Source organism: Sorex araneus, chromosome 1 (genome assembly GCF_027595985.1).
Source record: "Sorex araneus isolate mSorAra2 chromosome 1, mSorAra2.pri, whole genome shotgun sequence".
In the NCBI taxonomy this organism is placed as follows: Eukaryota; Metazoa; Chordata; class Mammalia; order Eulipotyphla; family Soricidae; genus Sorex; species Sorex araneus.
The window spans coordinates 269,149,881-269,166,049 of record NC_073302.1 but is presented as its reverse complement, the minus strand read 5'-3'; the positions used below and the strand labels follow the sequence as shown (position 1 = coordinate 269,166,049).

At 39.8% G+C, this 16,169-nt stretch overlaps 1 protein-coding gene across 4 annotated transcripts in view; it reads left to right on the top strand.

Moving 5' to 3' along the window:
• Positions 1–16,169, top strand: part of KLF12 (KLF transcription factor 12) — a 724,988-nt gene that overhangs the window by 290,408 nt on the left and 418,411 nt on the right. For all 4 annotated transcript variants that reach the window (XM_055142719.1, XM_055142658.1, XM_055142836.1 and 1 more), the window contains exon 2: positions 13,103–13,160. The gene's annotated coding sequence lies outside the window, so the exon portion shown is untranslated. The remainder of the gene's footprint in view (positions 1–13,102; positions 13,161–16,169) is intronic.

Sequence of the window (16,169 nt, the reverse complement as noted above, 5' to 3'; positions counted from 1 at the left end):
CAGTGCAGGTGATGATGCAGTACTCTGCCCTGGGGTACTGTGGGGGCACTGGTACCACATGGCACAGTCCTGAGGGAAAAGGGCGAGCTATTTTGGTACTAGGTTTTGACTGTGCTTTAGATAATCCGGTTTTGGTTAAGCTATTTGGTATCATTATTCAGTACATTCGAATCATTACTCTGAATGATTGTGCTTCATTTATTTTGCTCCATAATCCTGATCCTGGTGGAAAAATTCTGTGCAACCCTTTAAATAGCTTTTACAACATAGAACAGTGTTAAACGTGGCTGCCCTTTGTGCTTGCATTCCAGTTTGGAAAGGAAAATTGATAGACCTGTGTCTTAGTTCTAAGCCCACCACCTGTGAAACTTTTCACAAATAGTATCAATATTAGCTCAGTATCACTTGGTGGTTTATAAAGGAACAAAACAGGGGCTACGCCTTTGCCTTTGGAAAACCGAGATGACTAAGCAGGGGCAGGAGGGAGGTGGGAAGAAGATGTGCATTGGGGCACTTTGCAGGTGGTGAGGGTGCATTGACTTTGTGCATCAGAAGCACTTGGTGACGTCACGTCTTATCAAGTGCAAGGGTTTGTCTTCTGTAGTGAACATTGCTTTGCTCTGTTTCAGGCATTTCCCCCTAATGCCTACTCAGGTGTCTCATTTAAGTAAAATCATGTCGGATCTATGTATTACACAAGTGAAATCTTCCCCTTTTTTGGATACAGCTTATTTAAAATGAAATTTGAAAATACTTAGGGTAAACTTTCAGAATTGTTTAATATTTTCTGAGGGCTCTGGGAATAGACTATTCCAGATTATCTATCTGAGGTTCTATTGGCTCCTCTTTCTCACACTTTAGCATCACTACAGACATCTTGGTATTGCATAGCGGTTTAATTGTCAGTATTTTGGTTTCTTGCACATACAATAGTGGCGCATTTTACGTTTGTTGTGAATGTATTTACTGATGGCAGAGTAGCTGATTACTCTAAGGGAAAATGGTTTGTCTAGAAAACATTTGTTTAAGGATGCCCTAATATTTCTTAGACTGTAAATGTTTTCATTTAACTTAAGAACAGAAAAGCTATTTGGTATCATTAATCAGTACATTCGAATCATTACTCTGAATGATTATGCTTCATTTATTTTGTGTCAGAATGTTTTCCACACAATGATAGAGAATAAAAGTGCATCATTAATTACAGTTGAGCAGCTCACACATGTGTGGGTATATATACTTCCATAGTGTCGCACAACAGAGAGAATTTAATCATCATCATCTCGTTGATCATTGATTTTCTCCAGCGGTCTCAGTAACATCTCCATTTGTTCTAGCCCTGAGATTTTAGAAGCCTCTCTTTACTCGTTCTTCCTAATGGTGCTGCATTGGAGGCTCTTTCAGGGTCAGGAGAATGAGACCCATCATTGTTACTGGTTTTGGCATATGAATACACCATGGGGAGTTTGCGAGGCTCTCCCATGGGGCCAGGAAACTCTCGGTAACTTGCCAGGTTCTCCAAGAGGGAGAAGTAGGCTATAAGATGCCAGGTTCTCCAAGAGGGAGAAGTAGGCTATAAGATGTTTCCAGGAGCTTGGTTTTATAGTCTCTGGATGTTGGCCATTGATGGGATTACACAACCCCCGGGGGCAGTTTCTGGGTGTGATCACCTAGCTACGGGAAAATGGGGGATCTGGGCGAAAGAGGCCCAGTCCCAATCCGAGCAGGCTTGGAGATCTCAGCCCCATCTGTGGGTATATATACTTCCATGGTGTCACACAGCAGAGAGTATTTAATACAAGAGATAATTAATCATTACAGAAGAGATGAGCATTTATTTAACTAATATCATTTTATTCATAACTATTTAGAATCATGCCTATACACTTTTAAATAATCCTCAAACATTTTGGAGGAGTGTTTCCATATGTCCTTGTCTTCTCATTCTAAAAGGAAGCATTTTCTGAGATAATGTGGATTTTGCCTTTTGGGAGGATAACAGTTACACCTTGGGTGAAAACAGGAATACTTTTGGAAAAGGCTGTCTCTTGAAACAGTTAATCTGCAGTACTTCATGATGAGGGGATTTCTGAACGGGAAGACTGATTATGGTAAATAGTTACAATTTGAAGTTTTGGATTTTCTTCCCCAACCTGCTCCCATATTTATGGGGTGTCCATTGGCATTATTATTTATCAGAACTCCTATGCTCTCTCCTTTTTTCTTAGCTGTCTAGGACTCTTGTTAAAACAAAACAAATAAGCAAGGGTCTGGAGGGGTAGTTCAGGAGATGAGGCTTTTGCTTTGCCCGTGGCCCACACTGCTTCCACCCCTAGCACCACCTAGGGGCCCCTGGGCACCACCAGGCATCTTATGAGCAGAGAGCCAGAACTAGCCTCTGGATGCTTTCTCGTGGTGGTCCCCAACCCCTCCCCCCTCCCCCCACCCCGCCCCGCAACCAAACCATAACCAACCAGCAAATTCCCTAATACAAATCCACCTTCAAAGGCCGATTGCAGTATCCGAGGGCAGCATTTTCGACACACACACTATGACTTTCTCGGTCCAAACAGCAGACGAAGGAAACCAGCTCCGATTTGTTTCCTCCCCTGCAGTCATTTTCCAGAGTAAAGCTGAGTACTTAATATATAGATCAATTACTTGGGAAGAAACTAGTATGTCTCTTCTATAAATGAGAAAATAAGCAGACAAGAAACGTTTAAGCAGTTTAAGTGATGCTATAGGGCGAAGTGGTAGGGAACAGTGTTAGAGATTTTTGTAGAGAGTCAGGGTCTCTCAGTAAACTCTGTCCTCTAACAGCACTGACAGATTTAAGCCCTTCCTTCCTTCCTTCCTTCCTTCCTTCCTTCCTTCCTTCCTTCCTTCCTTCCTTCCTTCCTTCCTTCCTTCCTTCCTTCCTTCCTTCCTTCCTTCCTTCCTTCCTTCCTTCCTTCCTCCCTCCCTCCCTCCCTCCTTCCCTCCCACTGTCTCTCCCTCCCTCCTTCCCTCCCTCCCTCCATTTTTCCCCAATGACTTTGTAAATGGGGCTTCAGTTAAAATGAATTTCTAACATTTTAAATGTAATTTTGAGTAATTTGCCCAAGAATACTGACTTCATAAAAGATGAGGTCAGATAGGGAATTTGGAGCTTTGGAGTTTTGATGTTCACACCCCTCCTAAATATTTTGTAAGATAATTCACCTCTGTCAATAATCTCTAGAAAAATTACTGGAACTGAAGGAATGCTTGAAGGGTTAGGCATGAAAGAAAAATATTTTTAACTTCTGACTCTTAGGCCCATTTAATTTCTACCACATCACACTTGGTGAGTCACTAATAACTTAATCACATTTCACCCTCCACTCCCCAATTATGATCTCATTAATTTCAGTATTTTAATGTTAATTTTATAATTTGAAAATTTTGCCTCAGGTTGTGATTTTTTTTTTAAAAGCACTGGAAGCATGCATTTATTTTCATATGGTATGCATCCTTGATTTTTAGGAGACTATGAAAAAGAAGATGAGATTTAATGTTTAAAAGTAATAATTTATGGAATATCTGTTGTCCCCATGTACACTTTTGAAAAACGCATTCAGTATAACCCAGATAAAAGAATCTACTTAAAACAGTATTTCTATGAACACATCCATAAAGGAATCTTTGATATCTAGCTTACATGCCAGACATTTTACTTTGGCGGTATTCAGATCATTGGATTTTAATATTAGGGTTGTGTGACAGTGACCACAACCAATTTCAATCAGAAGAAAACCTTCTTTATCATTTCGTATTTTTTGGTTGGTGACTGGACTCTTGCAGCTCGAGAGACCTGGGATGTCTTTCTGGTAATTTCCTGCCCAGTGGCCCTTTGGGTGAGTGTGAGGGACCAAAGGTGCCACCCTGACGTTGGCCACTGGCCACTCACCGTGCTCCCTAATCGGAACACTTTTTCTGGCCCAGGAAAACCTTTAATAAGCAGGAACATCTAGGCTATCTTTGATATTTAGCTATTATGAATAAGACACTTAAAAAATAGGCAGTTATAAACAAAAAAAACTCATCTTTAAATTAGTGTCAGAATTATGTATTCTAAAAGTTCTATTTTTTTAATTTTGAAAATATTTAGTTTTTTGCTTTTGGGTCACACCCATCAAGGCACAGGGGTTGTTCCTGGCTCATGCACTAAGGAATTACTCCTGACGGTGCTGGGAATTGAAGCCAGATTGGTCACTTGCAAGGCAAATGCCTCACCCTCTATGCTATCGCTCCAGCCCCTGTATTCCAAAACTTTTTTTTTTCTCTTTGGGTCACACCCGGCAATGCACAGGGGTCACTCCTGGCTCTGCACTCAGAAATTACCCCTGGTGGTGCTCAGGGGACCATATGGGATGCTGGGAAACAAACCCGGGTTGGCCACGTGCAAGGCAAACGCCCTACCTGCTGTGCTATTGCTCCAGCCCAGTATTCTAAAACTTTTATGTTGTAATTATTGACCCACAATTGAGAGACATTCAGTGTAAATGGCTGAACTGGAAAACTTATTTAGAGCTTTTGTTTGTTTTTGTGCTGTACTTAGGCCATGGATCAGGGCTTACTCCTGACTCTGTGCTCTGGTCTCATTCTTGGCTGTACTGCAGTGCCAGGGGACTGAAGTCAGTTCAGCTACATGCAAGGCAAGCACCGTACTTTCTTTCTTTCCTTTTTTTTTTTTTTTTTGCTTTCTGGGTCACACCCGGCGATGCACAGGGGTTACTCCTGGCTCTTCACTCAGGAATTACCCTGGGGGTGCTCAGGGGACCATATGGGATGCTGGGATTAGAACCCGGGTCGGCCTCGTGCAAGGCAAACGCCCTACCCGCTGTGCTATCGCTCCAGCCCCCACCTTACTTTCTATACTATCTCTTCAGCCCACAAAAGGCATTTTATATTAATTTCTCTCTCTCCTCTTTTATATAAGTAGTGTTTTCTCTGTGTAGGTCATTCACCTCTGAGTTAAGCTGATTCCTAGGTGTTTAATTTCCTGAGACAATTGTGAATGTTTTATTATTGTTTAATTTCTCTTTTTTCTGTCTCATTATTTGCATCTGGAAAAGTCACGGATTTTGAGAGTTGAATTTTTTATCCTGGTACTTTACTGTATAAATCCATTGCATATAGAAACTTTATTGTAGAGTCATTTGGGTTTTCTAAATATAGAATCATGTCATTTGAAAATGGTGGAAGCTTGAATTCTTCCTTTTCTATTTGGATGCCCTTACTTACCTTTTCTTGCCATATTGCTCTGGCAAATACGCTCAGTATTATATTGAATAGAAGTGGTGAAAGGGAAACCTTGTCTTGTACCTGATCTTAGAGGGAAGAGTTTTAGTTTTGCCCTTTGAGCTTTTGAGAAATGGCATTGGCTATGTTGCAGAAAGTTTCTTCAATACGTACTTAATTGAGACTTTTTAATCACAAATAGATGCTGGATCTTAATGCTTTTTCTTTATACGTTGATTGTATTCATATGACTTTTTCCTTGTATTTATGTGGTTTATTAGGTTGGTTGACTTCCATATGTTAAACCATCCTTGCATCCCAGGGATGCATCCCACTGGGTCATGTGTATGATTTTTTGATGAGTCATTGGATTCTGTTTCCTAGTATTTTATTGAGGATATTTGCATCAAGCTTCATCAGGGAAATTGATGTGTAATTCTCCCTTTTTTGACCCATGTCTTTTTGCATTTGTTATCACGGTGGTCTTTGCTGCATAGGAACTGTTCGGGAGTATTTCTATTTCTTTTATTTCCTGAAAAAGCCTGATAAGAATTGACAGTAGCTTCTTTTCAAAGATTTGAAAAACTCACTAGTTAATCCATCTGGGACTTGGCTTTTGTTTTTTGGGGGGACTTTTGTTATAATTTTGATTTCCTGGACAGTGGTTGGTTCAGGTGTTCCTTATCTTCTTGATTCAGCCTTGGATCAAAAAGCTTATAGGAACCCAAGAGTTTATCAATTTCTTCTGGGATCTCTTGTTTCATGGCATGAAGATTTTCTAAGTAATCCCTGATGATCCTTTGAGTTTCTGTGGTTATCTTTTGTGATGTCTTCCTTTTCATTTCTAATTCAGTTAATTAGGGTTCTCTCTCTATTTCTTTCTTTGTGAGACTTGATAATGGTTTATTGATCATTTTTATATTTTTCAAAGAATCAGCACATGGTTTCGTTAATCTTTTAGATTTTTAAAATTCTATTTCATTAATTTCTGCTCTAAGTTTTTGCTTTCATCCTCCTGCCTATTTAGAGCTCTTTTTGTTGGTCGTTTTCCAGTTTCTTAAGCTGTGCAGTTAGGTTATGTGGGCCCTTTCTTCCTTTCTGATGAATGCTTGCATAGCTAGGAAGTTCTCTTTTAACATTGCTTTTGCTGTGTCCCATAAGTTCTGGCAGCTTGTGTCCTCATTCTTGTTTGTTCCCAGGAATCTTTTGATATCCTCTCTGATCTGCTAGATTAAGTAGTGAGCTACTTAATTTCCAAGTGTTTGAGTTATTTCTCCACTTCTAGATTGTGATTAACTTTTACTTTCAGTGCCTCATGGTCTGAGAAAATAGTTAATACGATTTCTATCCTCTTGACTTTATAGGACGTCCATTGTGAGACTTGTTGTTACTCTTTTTGGCATAATCGATATGCCAACAGTAACCACAACAAGTCTCACAATGAAGACGTTACTGGTGCCTGCTCGAGCAAATCAATGAGCAATGGGTGACAGTGCTACAGTGATACAGTGATGTTTTGTGGTCCAGCTTGTGTTCTATCTTGGAGGATGTGCCATGTGCATTAGAGAAGATTGTATTCAGCTTTTGAGAGAATAAAAGCCATACATACATATATACATATATCTATGTATATATACATATATTAAATCCTTCTTTTCCATTTCTCTCTTCAAAACCAATTTTTCCTTGATGTGGTTTAGTCTAGATGCTCTATTGAAAGGTGATAGAGCATTGTTGAAGTCTACAACTATGATTGTGTTGCTATCAATATCTTTTCAAGTCTGTTAACAGTTGTTTTAAGTATTTTGCTGTTCCCTTGATAGGTACATATATGTTTAGGAAGGGTGAGTTCTTCCTGATGCACAGCCCTTGATCATTAAGAAATGACTCTCTCGGTTTCTTAGTTTTTGAAACTTGAAGTTGATGTGTGATGTAAGTTAAGCCATGCCAGCCTTTTTGTGGGTCTTGATTGCTTGAAGAATTGTCTTCCAACCTTTGACTTTGAAACTGTGTTTGCCTCTGCTGTTCACTTGTGTTTCTTGTAGGTAGCAGAAGGTTGGATTCAATTTTCTAATCCATTCTACCACTCTGTGTCTCTTGATTGATGCATGTAGGCTATTAACATTGAGTGAGACTGTTATCATAGAATGTTGTGCCATCTTTCTGTAGAAGTTTGGCATGTCTGTGGGATTCGTCTTAGCGCCTTCAGTTCTTCTTGTGAAGTTTGTTTCAAGTCTAAGAAGCTCCTGAGCTGTTGTTTCTTTGTGAAGTTCTGTATTATCACTTCAAATCTGAATAAAATCCCATCTGGGTAGAGTGTTCCTGGTGAGGTATTCATTTCATTGAGTTATGTTTTTTTTTTAAAAAAAAAAACTGTATCCTATCATTGTCTTCTAGTCTTCAGGGGTCTCCTTTGATAAATCTTCTATAAATCTTATGGATGCTCCTTTGTATGTAATTTTCTTCATTGATCCTGATGCTTTTTCCATATTCTACCTCACAACTGGCTTTGGTCCTTCTGATTTGGATGTGTTTGTTTGGGTCTCTTTTAGTGGGTATCCTCTAGGTCTCTTGAATATGGTTGCATGTGTTCTTCAACTCTGGAAATTTATCCATAGTGATTTTTTTTTGGCTATTGCTTTTTTATTGGCATTCCCTTCCTGGCCTCTGGGACCATAATGGTTTTTATATTGTTCCTCTTGAATTCATCGCAAAGTTCTTTTGTCTGCTATTTATTTATTTGGAAGCTTCCCCTCCATTCTCGCCCTCATATCTGCTGTTGTCTGAAGGTTTTCCACATTTCGTCTTGGAGTTCGTCGATTCTATCCTCGTCAGCTGTTACTCTTGCTCAGACCTTCTAGTGAGTTCTCCATTTCACCTACCAAATTCTTTAGTCTTTCATTTTTTTTACTTTTCAGCATTCTCATTCCTGTTCTTATGTTCTTATTTTCTATGTCTCACTGGCCTTCTGTTCCATGTTTCTTTGAGCTCCTTAAACACCCTCAACAGTTTCTCTGTAACATCCTTATCACAGAGGTTATGAAGGTGGTTGTTAAGCATGGTGGCTTTATGTGCTGCTTTTCACGTTGCTTCTTTTGCAGTCTGGAGGTTAGTCTTTCCAATTCATTATTTGCACCTTCTCGGTCACAGGGAGCTCTCTGGGAAAACCAGATGGGTAGTGTTTCTCTTTGTTCCCTATTGAAGCTGCAGAGGTAGAGATGGGGACCCCTGCAGTCAGGGTCGAAGGTGGGGCAGCTAATGCTCCATCTTCACTCCTGGGGCCTTGGCTGGGCAGGGAGAAGTGCCCTGGGCATGCAGGCCTGCTGACCTCCAGAGGGCCCTACAGGATGCTTATGTGTGGCCAGCGTCGAGAACCACTTTTCGTTCTTGCTTATCCAAACTCTAGTAACAAAAACAATTTTTTTTTTTTTTTTGCTTTTTGGGTCACATCTGGCGATGCACAGGGGTCACTCCTGGCTCATGCACTCAGGAATCACCCCTGGCGGTGCTCAGGGGGCCATATGGGATGCTGGGATTCGAACCCGGGTCGGCCGCATGCAAGGCAAATGCCCTACCCGCTGTGCTATCACTCCAGCCCCCGACAAAAACATAATTTAATTATTATTATTATTTTTTTGCTTTTTGGGTCACACCCAGCGATGCACGGGGGTTACTCCTGGTTCTGCACTCAGGAATCACCCCTGGTAGTGCTCAGGGGACTATATGGGATGCTGGAATCAAACCCGGGTCGGCCATGTGCACGGCAAATGCCCTACCTTCTGTGCTATTGCTCCAGCCCCAACATAATTTAATTTTTAAAAGCGAACCCCTCCTTTGCTTTATCCTATCTGATACTTCAAGATAAAGGACTGATCAACTTCTAGCCTGATAAGAAAAGAAGGGAAGGGAAGACTAAATCCTGAGCCAGCCCCTTGGAAATCCATTTGCCCTGTTGTTTATCTTTGCTTCTCAGGTACTTAGTGGATGCCCACTCTAAAAATTCCTTTCCTCCCTTCCTTTCTTTCCTCTTCATCCTTTTCTTTCTTATTCCTGCATTCATGAGGTTCCGAATGTCTATTCCAACATTGTTTTATACTCTGAGGATATAAATACAATTTGGAATTCTTCATACATTTGAGTTGGCAAAAGATGCATAATAAATATTTGTTGAATTGAATAGAATCACAGCTGAGTCCTCTTGGCATCCTGCATGCTCTAGTCCTTTGTAGAAATCATGCGTTTTTTGATATCCAGGAACATTTGGTTGCTTCCTCTTTTTTCTGTCTTCTCTTTTACTCCCCAGGACACCTCAAATCCAGACAGGCTCAAACCATTTAGGTGAAGTTGGTAAGGATGAATTATTTAGGTCTGTTATCTCTGTACATCCCAAACACTTGGGTCCCAACAGCAATCTGTATTGGGTGTGTGCAGTCAAATTAGCTAACGTAAGCAAGGGGAAGTCAGCAAGATTACCTTGTGAGAACAGACAACAGCCTGATTGAGGGGTCTTATAGCCCAGCTTTTGATTCATTCTTTTTGCCTTTGAGAACTAGGAAGAAGAGACATGGTGGGACCCTGATAGCAGTTTATAAATTCTCTGGGTGGATCATCTCTCTTACATCATTAGAGGCACTCGGAATTCATTTACTGAGGGGAAAACACAAAAGTATACTTAGTAAATAGCAAGATTCCCATGTGTGCGTACGTACACGCATTGAAGAGTGAGAAAAAAGCAGAAGGGCGGGGCAAGAATTTTTTTTTTTATATCAGGGATGATTTTTTAAAAAAATCTGGTGATTGGGGCTGGAGCAAGAGCACAGCGGATAGGGTGTTTGCCTTAAACGTGGTCGACCCGGGTTCGATTCCCAGCATGCCATATGGTCCCCTGAGCACCGCCTGGGGTAATTCTTGAGTGCAGAACCAGGAGTAAGCCCTGTGCATCACCGGGTGTGACCCAAAAGGAAAAAAAAAAATCTGGTGATTTCTAGCTTTTAAACTACCGGAAAGATGACATTTGTAAGAAAAGTAAACTGGAGTTGGGGAGAGTGATAGTATTGGGCAGGGCTTGTTAAGGCACTTGCCCTACCTAGAGCACAGTTTGGTTTCATCCCAGGGACTACATACAGTTTCTTAAGCACTAGCAGGAATGTACCCTCTGAGCACTGCCAGCTATGACACACCCAAACACATAAAGAAACAGGAGTGACATAGAATACCCCATGGCGGTTGGGTGGAGTCAGGGAGTGGGAGAGACCTGGGACCATTGAACATTGGTGGAGGGAATTGGAACACTATACACCTGAAACTATTGTTAGCATAGCACTGCACTGCATTGTCATCCTGTTGTTCATCAATTTGCTCGAGCGGGCACCAGTAACTTCTCCATTTTGAGACCTGTTACTGTTTTTGGCATATCGAATACGCCACGGGTAGCTTGCCAGGCCCTGCCGTGTGTGCGGGTGGGATATTCTTGGTAGCTTGCCGGGCTCTCCAAGAGGGATGGAGGAATCGAACCCGCGTCGGCCCCGTTTAAGGCAAACGCCCTACCCGCTGTGCTATTGCTCCAGTCCCAATCCACTCCAGTATGGCTGAAACTATTATTAATAGGATTAGGAATAATAGAGCTTAAATATTTTTTATTCCCCCAAAGAAAAAAGAATCAAGTGGTCTGCTTTGCTGATGGTACTTGTATGAAGTGGGGGAAGAAAAATGGCAGTGCCACGGCTCACTCCCTCTGGTTGAGTCTTCAATGCCATTGCTGTCATAATGGCATTTATTTGTGTGATATAGAGGGTGGATATAGTATTGATTTTAATATTAGCCAGAGCCATAGCTTGTCCCATGTTTTTTAGGGAAGTATTTTAAGAAATACGCCCTGCCTTTACTTTGTAAATGAAGTCATTAATGTTCAGCCCTCAAGGTTTTTCCCTCATAATGCATTCCCTTCTCAATTCTTCCATTATATATTTGGGCCATTTGACTTGTTTATTTTGCAAATAATTTATTCTCTGGACATGTGTGGATTGATGACACGGGGAGAGATGCCTTTTAAAGGGCTTTGTTTGGGAGCTAGAAGTATACCAAGGATCTCTGCTGTGTGGCCACCAGCCGAACAAAGCCTCCTAATTTCAGTGTCATTAAATAAGCAGCTGGTGCAGCTGAATTCAAAGGAACAAGCATAGTTATTGACTGTTTTCTTTAAAAACTGCCTGAACAAAGCATTTCCTTGAGCACCATTGAGCAGGATTTGGAACTTGCTTTGCCTCAAAAAACGTCTTAGAAAGGTTTACGGAAGTGCAGAGGTCAACATTTTTGCATGTGATTCTCCTCTATGTCCAATCCATGGCAATTGGCTCCTTTTAGGCATCTTGTACTGTAAGTGTCACATAGTGTCAGAATCCCTAAGAAAATAAAAGACCCCCCCCACAAACCTTGCCCCCTTTCCTAGGGACAGTGAAATGCTTGGTTGTATTAGCTATCCTAGATAACCAATATTCCTAGTTAAGTTAATAACAAGAAAGCAAAACCAAAAATTATAGCTTATAGTAACGTTGTGTTATTTTTGCATAATATGCTATTTTGTTTCTTCCAGGTATTTAAGAGTAGTTGTCGTTATGTAAATAAAGGTCTTGGAAATGGTATTAGTCAGGAGCTGACAAGAATTCATTCATGTGTTTTCTTTTTTCAAAATAATTATGTTTCATTATTCTTTAAGTCATTATGCTTTCATTAATTTTCTTTTTAAAGAGAACTTGCTATATACCAAATATATTCCGTTAAATGCTGTCAGGTACAAAAGAAATCACGTAATAGTCAAAGTGCCAGAGATCTGCTTCCATCTGTTTATTCTTAAGTAAATTTGTTATTCAGGTAAAATTTCTTTTGTAGAGAGAACTTGGGGTTTCATCGGGAGGTAGTGTGTTGTTCCCCCTTCTTTCTGTGTTCTAATCATGTATGTAAGCTTCTATAGTAGATTGTCAAATTGTTTCAAGGGGAAGGAAATTTAGGAGATGCCTGCATATTAGATTACATTGTGTTTTACACTCTTTGGATAATGCGCGAATCATTGCTCATTCTTTTCCATTGGCATTGACTTAAAATAATACAATCTTTAGGGTCAGACTAGACCCATGGCCTGTTAGGGAAGCCCTGATTTTTAATTGTCAGGCCTCTTTCACATAGTTCACGAGTATGTTTAATTTCTTTAAATCATGACTTATTTCTGTCTACCTTGGCATCCATTGACTTTTTAAAAATTCTATGGAAGTTAAATTAGTTTCATTTATAGATGATGGAGTTATTTTATGTAGACTTGCTACCTGCTTATAGAACAGTGATTTCCCTTCCCACTCCCCTTTCTGTGTCATAAGTTTGTTTTTTTTTTCAGCTTTCATTGAGACACACCAAGTCTGCTGGTGCCAGGATTAGAGGGACAAATTGTATTGTAAAATCCATGGTAGTTATGATTTCATAGATTATTTGATTCATATTTCTAGATCCAAACACCATATTACTTTTTATAGTCTTTCCCCATTTGCAGGACCATTAAATTGTAAGTAGATACCCCCTTTAACATGCATTATTTAGTAAGGTTTGTGGTTAATACATTGAAAAGCATCATAGCTTTGCAAAGGTAACATTGTATATTTTATTCTCAGTTCTAGTGGGGAATTATTTATATTTTGGTTATACTTTTATGTGTGCTCAGAGGTTACTGAGAAGATACTTTCTAGGAGTTGTTTATGCTGATTTTTGATCCCAGGTTTCTTTAAACATACAGACTGGAATTTCTACCCCTCATGAAATGAATTCTCTCTCTCTCTTTTTTTTTTATTCTTAGGGGAAATGCTACAGATCCATTCCCAGAGTTTCTGAAGTCCTTCTGCATTGCACACAAGGTAAGCATCACTACTTCCTTACACCTTTCACTGCAGTGGTGCCTTTGTGGCTCAGAAACCTCAGTGCCTGTATGCTGTGAGCATAGCTCTCTCAGCCACTCACTGCTGACTTTCCCCTTGGCCAGATTGTCATTTATTGCTGCTCAGTTTTATCTTCAGTTCATTCTCCTGGGCCTGATCCAGGTGAGTTCCTTTGCACTAGGGCTGCCCTTATGTTGATTCTTTTCTAATTTTTCTTTTTATGTTTCTGTGTTTCCCTTGTTCATTTTCATCTCCTTTTCAACTTACAGAAATCTTCAAAATCATCTATTTTATTTTTAATTTTTTTCAAAAAAAGGAAAACCCATTTTTGGATCCATTCTCTAGTAATACCCTGACTTAGCCCTTCAGTTGGAGAACTGCTTTTAAAGAGCTTGTTTCCGCCTCATCTTCCAGATTACGAAGCAGCTCAGGATACTTGAGTTATGCACCTGCTACCTAATTTAGACTTTTTTTAAATTTTTGCTTATGGATTTTTGATTTCCAGATATACTGATTTCACAGTTTTTTCATTTGACCTTGGTTTTTCAGTTGCTGTGGTTTATTCCTCTATTAGATTCTTTCTTTTGGTCTCTCCATCATTCCAGTGCTCTTATTTTTTAGCTCCTGTATCTGTATCTTCATGTTTTCTCGACCCTAGTGTTGGTATCAAGGACATTTCCATCATTCTCCCTCCTTTCTGCTTTTGTCTTTGTTTCATATGCCCGATTATTTCTGTATCTTTAAATTCTCTCCTACTATGGAATTCTAAATTGTCATCTTCTTTTCCATAATTATGTTTCTTATCTGATCCTTTAAAATGCTTTTGTTTTCTCCTAGTGCATCTTTGACCATCAGATGTTAAACTCCTAAATCTAAGAATTATTCCTGACTCACTGCTCTTGCTGATCTCTCATTAGTCATATAGTCATAGCTTATTTTACATCCTTAATTTTGTTCCACTGTGTTTTTTTTTCTTTTTCTTTCTTTTTTTTTTTTTTGCTTTTTGGATCACACCTGGCAATGGACAGGGGTTACTCCTGGCTCTGCACTCAAGAATTACTCCTGGCAATGGGCACTGGTGAAGGGATGGGTTATCGAACTTTGTAAGGGAGAAACTTGAGCACAAAAATGTATAAATCTGTAACTGTACCCTAAAAAAAATAATAAATGTTTACAGTCTGAAAAATAAAAAAAAGAATTACTCCTGGCGGTGCTCAGGGGATCATATGGGATGTTGGGAATTGAACCTGGGTCGGCCGTGTGCAAGGCAAAATGCCTTACCTGCTGCACTATTGCTCCAGCCCCACTGTGATTTTTTTTAAAGTAGGACGTTACTATAATCTTGTAACTAGTCTCTTCCTGTCTCATCTGTCAACTATTTGAAAAGTTGTACTGCAGAAATGCGAGTATGGTTGTGTCATTCTTTTGTTTAAAAATGGGATGAGTTCCTGTATTCTAAGCTCTAAAGTGATGTTGTTCCCAGCATGTCTTTTCAGCCCCCGCAGTCTGGGGATTTGGAGGTTTGGGGTCTGCTCTGTGCTGCTCTGTGTAACACTGCCCAGTTGGAACATGGCGTTTGACACATACACACCTTGAACTCACTCCCCAGTCACATTTGATGTCACTAGCACTGGTACTAGCAACTCAATCTATGTCTCTCTTGACCAAGTTTGTGTAACTTTATGTTTTGACATTGAATATTTGTTTAGAGTACCTGGTACGGTGGTTTGCTAATGTTCGTTAGCATATCCCTCTATGCCTTCAAAGTTGACTTCTTGGAGAATTAAAAACTACCATTTTCTTCTCTAATCCCATTTAGAGTGGTCTTATTCATAGATACAGTGGGTCCTTTTTGACATGGAAAGGAATAATCAGCCCTTGGTCAGTTGGCCAAAGTATTGAAGTAGAGGAATGCTAAAATGATGTATACAAGCCTTAAATATTTCATTCAAACATAAAACTTATATGGATATGCAATTGGGGCAATTTTTACCTTTTTTAATTTGTTTTGGGGCCACTTTTGTAAACTCAAGGGCTCCTCCTGAGCCTGCATTCACTGATTACTCTTGGCAGCGCTCAGGGTATCATATATAGTGTCATGGATCAGACATGGGTCCACTGTTTGAGCACTTTAACCCAGGCAACTATCACTTGTGCAAGTTTTTTTGTTTTAACGCTAAATTCAAGACTTTTCTTTGAGTATGACTCCAAGGTTGAAATTCATATTTATATTTCCTATCAATACCATGTTCGTGGTGATTGTCCATCATTTCTAATTTGTGTCTCAAAAGAGAAGTGAAAACTGAAGCACTTTTGAAGATATTTAGGATTTATTTTATTTTTTTCCTGTTATACAGTTATAATGCATTGATCTTATTTAGTGATGATTCAGAACCCAATTGTTTGGTTAGGGATAATCTTAGAAAAATTTCAAAGCGCTTGAGGTTAGTTTTTCTTGGTGGAAATACCCTACTGCTTCTTTATACTCATATATAATTTTAAGTAATCCCATCATTGAATACAATTGTATCATTTTAGTAAAGAAAAGCTGCATGGACAGCTTTGGGTTCAGAATGACTCTTCCTGTGAGTACGGTTAAGCTGAAGGTCACAGGGCTGCTTGGTCTCCATCGGAAGGAGCCTCCTCGTTGGTGCATTTCAGGATATCAGTCAGTATGATTTACAAGGGCAATGGGAACCATTGGTTAATCTGGACAGTTAGTTAAGTGGAAGTTGGTTAAAAGCGTTCTACCATGTTTGTCAGATTGATGCTGAAAGGATGGTTATCTCTGTGGCTTGATGTTTTGTAACTGGAAGAGCTTAATCCGCCCTTGCCTGCTCTCTCCCGAGGTCTCCCTTTGACATCATTTATAAAAATGTTAAATAGGACCACTTTGAGCACCTGTCTTGTGGAAGTCCTCATGCTTATACATCTATTTCTCTGCCATTTGTCTACTGCTTTAACCATGAGGAAATGTAATTTTTAAGG